Below are 7,665 nucleotides of genomic sequence, written 5' to 3'. Positions count from 1 at the left end.
TTGTCTCACAGAGCGATGCAGAAAACAGAGACTTTAGCTTCAGCTGGAGCTCAGACATGTTTATCATCCTATCATCACCAAATCACAATCTAACTGTAATCTAATGCTTTTAGGGGCAGGGTGCAAAGAGAATGGGAAGTATAGAATGCACTTTAAAATGAGGGTCAGACTGAGCTGCAGGGGAGGAGCCCTGGGATTGACATCTTTTACAAAGCAAATACTTAGCACGGGAATAAGAGCAAAAAAAAAGTGTAAGTGAAAACTCCAGCTCCTGTCAATCACTGGCAGGTTATAACTCAGTCATTATATTGTGTCTACTGGAACTTTTCCCTGGAACATTAAGTTGACACAGAGACGTAAACTTTACTACTCTGAAAATGGTAGGAAATAAATCTCCACAATATAACATAATATACAATTATCAAATTGCAAGGGCAGCAAATACATAGATCACATGCAAAAAAAAAGACCAGTAAGATTTTTCAGTTAAAAAGACTGTCTAGCTGTAGTTTACATTTATACAAATTCTTGATTTTTGGACCAGTTTGTTCATATTTCAGTCCTTCAGTCTAATACTACTTTTAAACATAAAACAACATGCAAATATAAGGTAATCGTGAAGCCCTAGTGGGGCACAAACAACAATGTTCACGAAAAACACACACAATTACGCATAAGATCTACAACTGCTAACGGACAAGACAGATAACCACTATCCCACTCTGAATTTAGCATGAAATGTCAAGGAATTCATCTTTGGATAAAATATAATGTTCTTCAAAACAATGAACAATATTTGTGAATCTATAAACAGCTGCTGTCTAACATATAAGGAGGACATGGAGTACCTGCTCGTGAAGGCTGATGGGCTCATGTTTAAAATTGGACTTAGATAACCCTGAAGATCCCACCCAGCTGTGTCCCCCTCTGGGCCTGTCTCACCTGGTAAAGGGCCCTACAACCACAATCTGCTCAGCGCCACATCAAGCTAAACATCTCATTGGCATTCAGGCACACAGCCGTATAGACAGGGGAGAATGAAGAAGGAGGATTGTTGCTATTAAGATTCTACAAAGCGAGCCGTCCCCCGTCACAGGTTGAGAATAATAATAAAAGAACTGAAAGAGGAGCAAGTAACAGCTGGGCCACCAGTGCACAGCCAGCACACACAGAGAGCAGACAATAGGGGTACAATTTGGAAGTGTTTTTAATCATTAAGTGAGTGAAGGCTGCAATTAAATGTGTAAATAGAGACATTACAGAAGTTGGCCCGTCAAATTAGCTTTACTTAAGCTGTGAGCATATGGCAACTTTTTTTTTTTTATCCATATAGCCAGCACTAAATCAGAAGCTGCATAGGTTGACTGGCAGTTATTAGATTATTGACTAACATGAACATGTGTCATATGTGTATGATCAGTCAGTGCAAGCTGATTCATATTGGCTTGTAATTGTTTTTCACAGATCCAGAGTTAAAAGTGTGATGTTAATCCTAAATTCATTGCTAGTCGGGCTGTAGTCAACTAAAGAAGTTCTTGAGTGACTAAAGACATGCCCTGTGTGTCAGGGATGTGGCATGGACGGCACTGGCAAAAGTATTTTTTGATGACTCAGAAGTAAACTTCATATTTCTATGTAAACCTGATGATTCTCTCCCACATCTCCAGCTAACTAAATCCATGTCTTCTCTTTCCTGCTGTGGTGCACATTTATTCTTTATAATCCCAATAAACCAGTTAGTCAATCATACATACATTTGGTCCACTAAGGCCTAACTGCGTGGTGTTGATTGTGTTAGCTGCTACCATGGACAGGTCTGTCTTATAAAAGATTCTGAATCTCAGTGAGACTCCCCAGTTAAATAAAAGTAAAATAAAAAGACATCATCATTGATTAACTGACTAAAGGCAGCCTTATAGTCAAGTAGAACCAAAGGCACAACACAAGTATATATGTGTTTTGACATCTACTAATAACAGAAATGGTACTTCCATATTTTCCTCACTGTAGCCTGGCTTTGAATATATTTCTGAAGGTCAGCTGTTTTTGATCAAATATGCTGTTCACAGACACTAAGAGTGCAGCAGTAAACCAGTCACCCATAGCACATTATCTACACAACCACTTCACCATCACATGTCCATCATTATAGCCTTTTGAACAAAGCCCTGCCTGCGTCAATGTGGCTGATCAACATCCCCTCCACGATGTCACTCTGGCTGCTAATCACCCTCTGAAACACTGGACTAATTCAGATGTCAGGCTCCATTACCTGTGAGTTGTCTAGGGGGCGCCGCAGCCCAATCACAGCAGCATGAAAAAAAAAAAAAAAAAACGGTTGTAGAATATGGCACATCTGGATAATAGGGAAGTTAAATGAGAGAGCGATGCTGTAGCGTGTAGCCATAATGGTTAGCATTTAGATAACGTCCTTCACAACAGAGCGAGGTCAGTCAGCCGCCATTTGGCCCTGTGCCCTCTCGTACAATAAACAGGAATTTGTGCATACACACAATGCTGCAGGATCATAGTCCATAGTGACACTATGGACCATAAGGCAAATCAAAATTAGATCAAATTTTCTTAAAATCTATTTTAGCATTTTGTATTTTGAACACATCATAACATTAGGCCTTCTACATTCAATTAATTACAATAATTTTTGGGGGTCAGTTTTTATCGTGAGTATTTTTTCTTCATACTAGTGGGAAATATTTTAATTTTCTGTACCACAATGAGATCTGAGCTGTAGAAGGTTGAATTATGAACTTCTGTGACTCATTATAGACACAAAGTGACTAGTAAGTTTAGTTTACTGAATACTGTTAAGTGTTGCATTCTGTTATTGATTTACTGCAGTTCATACATTTTAACAATTTTGTACATTTAGAATACTTTTTAGGGAAAATCTGTTGTATTGTTTGGTTTCAGTATCACTGTTAATTGTCTATTTTTACTTTCCTTTACTTTACAGCAAGATTCTGTCCTTCAAAATGTGTCATCGTGACAGGCCTACATATCACCTGTTATTTTACACAGCTAGTTCTTTGCCATATTGATCTTGTCCATTTACTTTTTTTTTCTTGATACTATTTTAATATGCATGCATTATTACATATTAAATACATGTCATTATTGTTGCTCTGTTTCATATGTTTGCACCAAAGAAAATCCTTACTCTGTTTTTGGACAAATGGCAATTAATGTTTATAATGGTTTAAGAAGTCACTAAAGCCACGTTCTTCTTCTAAGGGTTGACACTTTGCTCTGATTGGTTAAATCCACCTGTCATTCACTTTGACAGAGACTGACCCTTGGAGGAGTGGGTGGAGAAATGTAGACAGCACAGCCATTTGAGCAAAGTACTGCATTAAAGCGACAAGGACTGAATGACAATATGATAATGTGCCCGTATCCAATTGTCACATTGTCAATGCTATCTCCCACCTCAGACTGTCACTGTCAATATAATTCATCAGATACTGTTTGAAACCTCCTTTTTTTATGGTGTATTTTATCCTCACAAGTATTAGATTTGGAATTTAAACCAGCTTCCTTTAAGAGCAAAGAAAAATCATAAAAAGGAGCAGTATGTCACTTTTCTGGTTCAGTTCGCTCAGAAATTGTTGTTCTTACTTTGCCTGCAGTCTTCCACAGCATCCTCCACCAGAAAAGTTACCTAGTGCCCCTTTAAGTGTCATGACGTATAAATAAACAGGTAACAAGATGGTTAGTGGCATAATACAGACACACACGGTGTAATAGCAGGCCGGACAGAGGACCGTTACACAGTCTTCCTTCCACCGGGCAGAAGCAACAGTAATGAGGACACAGCTTTACACAGGTCAGGGCAACAAAAAACAACAATATCCGAAGCTTGTTACGCCTATTCACTCTGACACCTGTGTATTACTGCCTATCTGTGTGTATTTAGAACAGACATAAACTAAACAAATGATTTTACATCCGACTGGCGTATACATATTTACAAAGCAAGATTGGGATTAGTCATTATATGGCACAGTAAGCTCTAACAGCCATTTACAAGAAAACAACAGTGTCTTTAATTGGAACGAGGAGAGAAGCACCAAGAAACTAAAATCCTCTCCATCCTCCCACTGATGCAAAAATACCCAGAGGGAAATCGTAAGTATTGTAAACGTCTTTGTGGGTGCTTTATGGTCAATGCTACTGTAAGCTCCTGTAACGCAATTACAGGCATCATACATCAGTGCAGAGGCAGAGGCATTTTTCAACTTGGATCTATTTAAGTAGCATATATTTAAGTTGTCACGATTGTGTAGCAAGTTGTACATCACCCACCCTTTTCCTTTGAAAACTGACATCACCTGTGAATGCACAACATTGCACAAGTTAGGGCTGCAAGATGTGGCAATAAAAACCCAACACGATCTTTAATAATATGACAGTCTCACCAATATGGCATATTCTCAGTCAGTGCTTTTTTCTTAATGAAGCTCTCCAAACTGGAATACAGACCATTTTCCCCGTCTAATCCTCTTACTGGGCGACCTCTGTCTGTGAGTGACTGACAGGTACATTTAACCAATCACAGGCAAGAGCAGACTCTCAAAGGTAGCATGCAGATTTAGTTGTGCCTTAATGGCAAATTAAAACCTCATGAAACAGGATTAAATTGAAATTGCAATTTTAGGATATATATTCTTGAACTGTATGTTGCAACATTCAAATTTTCCCTTTGTCGGACAAATAAAGGCTTTCTCTTATCTTCTAAAAAGAGTGGTGTTACTTTTAGTACTGACATTCTTCTCCTAATTATTTCCCAAAACATGTTACATATCTGCCCTAATAGAGATGAAATACTGAGATGTTTTTGTGCTCCCTCTGAGCAGCTGGTCACTTCAGATAGCCCTCATCACTAGTCTGTCTCCTTTTCTCCAAATCCTTGACATTTGTTGGATTTTGTGTGCGAGGTGCACTGAGATTACTGCTAAAGCCCTGTCCTCAGAGCCTGCTGTGCTCCATCTCAAGATGTTGCCTTTTCTATGCATTTTGGCTTTCCATTAAGACAAGTCCATATGGCAGTCTGTCATCTCACACTGTTGTTTGTGTAATTCATTTATCCAGCCATCCGTCTATTTTCAGCTGTATATGGACAGAATGTTGCCTCTCTCCCATGACACTTCCTCCAGATCTTTCAGATAATAATAACTACCAATGATTATATAGCCACAGCTGCCATTGGACTGACTGATGGAAATGTGGCTGCCAATCTGCATAATTTGGCTCTCCATTCACACCTCACATGCAGGCATTTCCAGGTCAACATAGAACAAAGAAACAATAAAAGAAACAACAAAAGAAAGTCCTTATGGGGCAGTTGTCTCCTAACCCAGACATGCACCTCTAAAACATACTTAAATAAATTGATACTAAAAGAGTATCAGAACTAGATACACAAAAATGCCCTGTTTTATTGTGTAAAAAAAAGTGTTTGTGGTAAAAGCAATGTGGTGTTAAAATCTGTATATCATGCCTTTTCTATATAATATCAAATGGAGTTTAATATGTTTCTGGACATTTATTTATCATCATCATCATCTAATGGAACTCTAATGCAACTTTTAGTTAATATATTTTAATGCACTGATAACAGCACATAAGTGTCCATGAGAGAGTGTAGTTCAGGGGAAAAACACGCTTGTAAAAATGACCATTGACTTACACAATGTCACTCAGACCATCTGAATGCAGAATTTCTCTACTGAAGGTTTGACTCCTTCCATATTAATTAACAAGCTCACACTGGCCAACATGCATGATCTGAGAGGAGAATGACAGCAGGCGACTGTGATTAGACTCAGGCTCAGCCTCCAAATATATGTTCCATCTCTTCCTCATTGAGTATGCCGCAGCCATCGCAGGTGCTGCTCAAGTGTGCAACAAGAGCAGCGTCAATTTGATTAAAGTGGGAATAATGAGAAAATGCAGAGGACCGGGATATGCGCTATAACTGCTTTACCCCTGAACCAGCAGCTGTATGCACCAACACGCACACGGTGAGTGCCCACGGGCAAGTCCAGATGGACTGTGGGTAAATTGAGGATGGAAGAAGCATTTGTTTTGTTCAAAATTGGACTTTTCACCAGAGCAACATGCATATTTTAACATCAAAGTGAAAATGATAGTGTTTGTGAGAAGAAACAATTGTAGGATTATTCACAATGCTGACCAAACAACAGTCAAATCCATTTAGTTTAAGCTAAAATAAGAGAACCTTTATTTGTCACACAATGGGGAAATTTCAGTGTTGCAACGCACAATTAAAGAACAGGAAGAGAACAGAAATATGCACTCTTGAATTTATCATCTTTTTAAATATTGTCCAACAGATCATAATTCTTCTAGTATGTAAAACGAATATTAAAGAAATGTTTATTTTAATCTGTGAAAGGAGCAGGGTTTATAATATTCATCTTCTTCCTGTTCCTTTTGTTCATGTCAATAATGACGAGGGACATAATGCTTGGAACATGTACTTATGTTGATTTTTTAAAAATTATTATTATTTTTAAATTGATGCAAACAAAATGAAATAGCACGAGCAATAAATATATTTTCAGGGCTATAAGTCACATTTTTTAGGGAAATTTATTTACAAAATCTGAGACCAAGAACAGACATTTTATCTTTAAAGACAAGTTATAATAATAACAATAAAATAGAGAACAACAGGCTGAATATCAGTACAACACGCTTACATAACACATTTATATTTATTCAGCGACATGAAGCACAGACAGAACTGAACACGTGTCTGGTTTGTTAATGTAAGATATTAACAGTTAATCAGATAAATGAAGCATAAGGTTTGGAGTTTAGACTGAATTGAAATGAATTCATTACTATAAACCAAAATGAGCACAATCATACATGTTTTCTTTCTTATGATTGCATTGAGACCTGAACAATCACAATTATTAATGAAACAACTAAACTGAACATTCCTCAGTATTCTGGGGTTGTCTGGGGCACTGCGTCATTGGTGGTCTTGGCAATATTGTTGAGCAGAAATTTACAACAAAATAAAAAAGCTGTGAATCTCAGTTGCCCATCACAGGAATAGAAATTTATTAACCGAGCTCTCAGACATCCACATATTTCCTTGTAGAAGTCAGCTGGATCAAATGACTCCGGGTCACTGTCTCGTTTAAATTAACTGTGGTAATAGACATTTTTGCAGCCTGGTTAGATTCATTTCCTTGTGCCCGTGTGTGTGTGATATGCGTGTGCGTGTGTATATGAGTGTGTATAAGAGTGTGTGAGTGTGATATATGCTTGTGTGAGTGTGTTTATGTGTGTATGGGGAGAGCAGGACAGCAGCACTCCGGCACAGACCTGACAGACGCCTGCGGCACAGGGACACGATGGCTGATGAGCGTCAACCAGGACAAACTGGCTGTAGATCAACAAAACGCTTGAGAGATGGAGACGATGGAGAGGATAGGTGGACAGGGAAGAAAAGAGGAGAGAGGATACTATATGGGATAGAAATTACCTGATGACCTTTGTTTGAATATATGTAAATTAAATACTGGGGAAATGCAAAGGAGCAGAACATCCTTTGTCATATTATTATAAATGAAATGTTTGGGATATTAAAATGAAAAAATTAATATTAAA

This window comes from Periophthalmus magnuspinnatus, chromosome 5, assembly GCF_009829125.3.
Source record: "Periophthalmus magnuspinnatus isolate fPerMag1 chromosome 5, fPerMag1.2.pri, whole genome shotgun sequence".
In the NCBI taxonomy this organism is placed as follows: Eukaryota; Metazoa; Chordata; class Actinopteri; order Gobiiformes; family Gobiidae; genus Periophthalmus; species Periophthalmus magnuspinnatus.
This window is presented reverse-complemented; position numbering follows the sequence as displayed.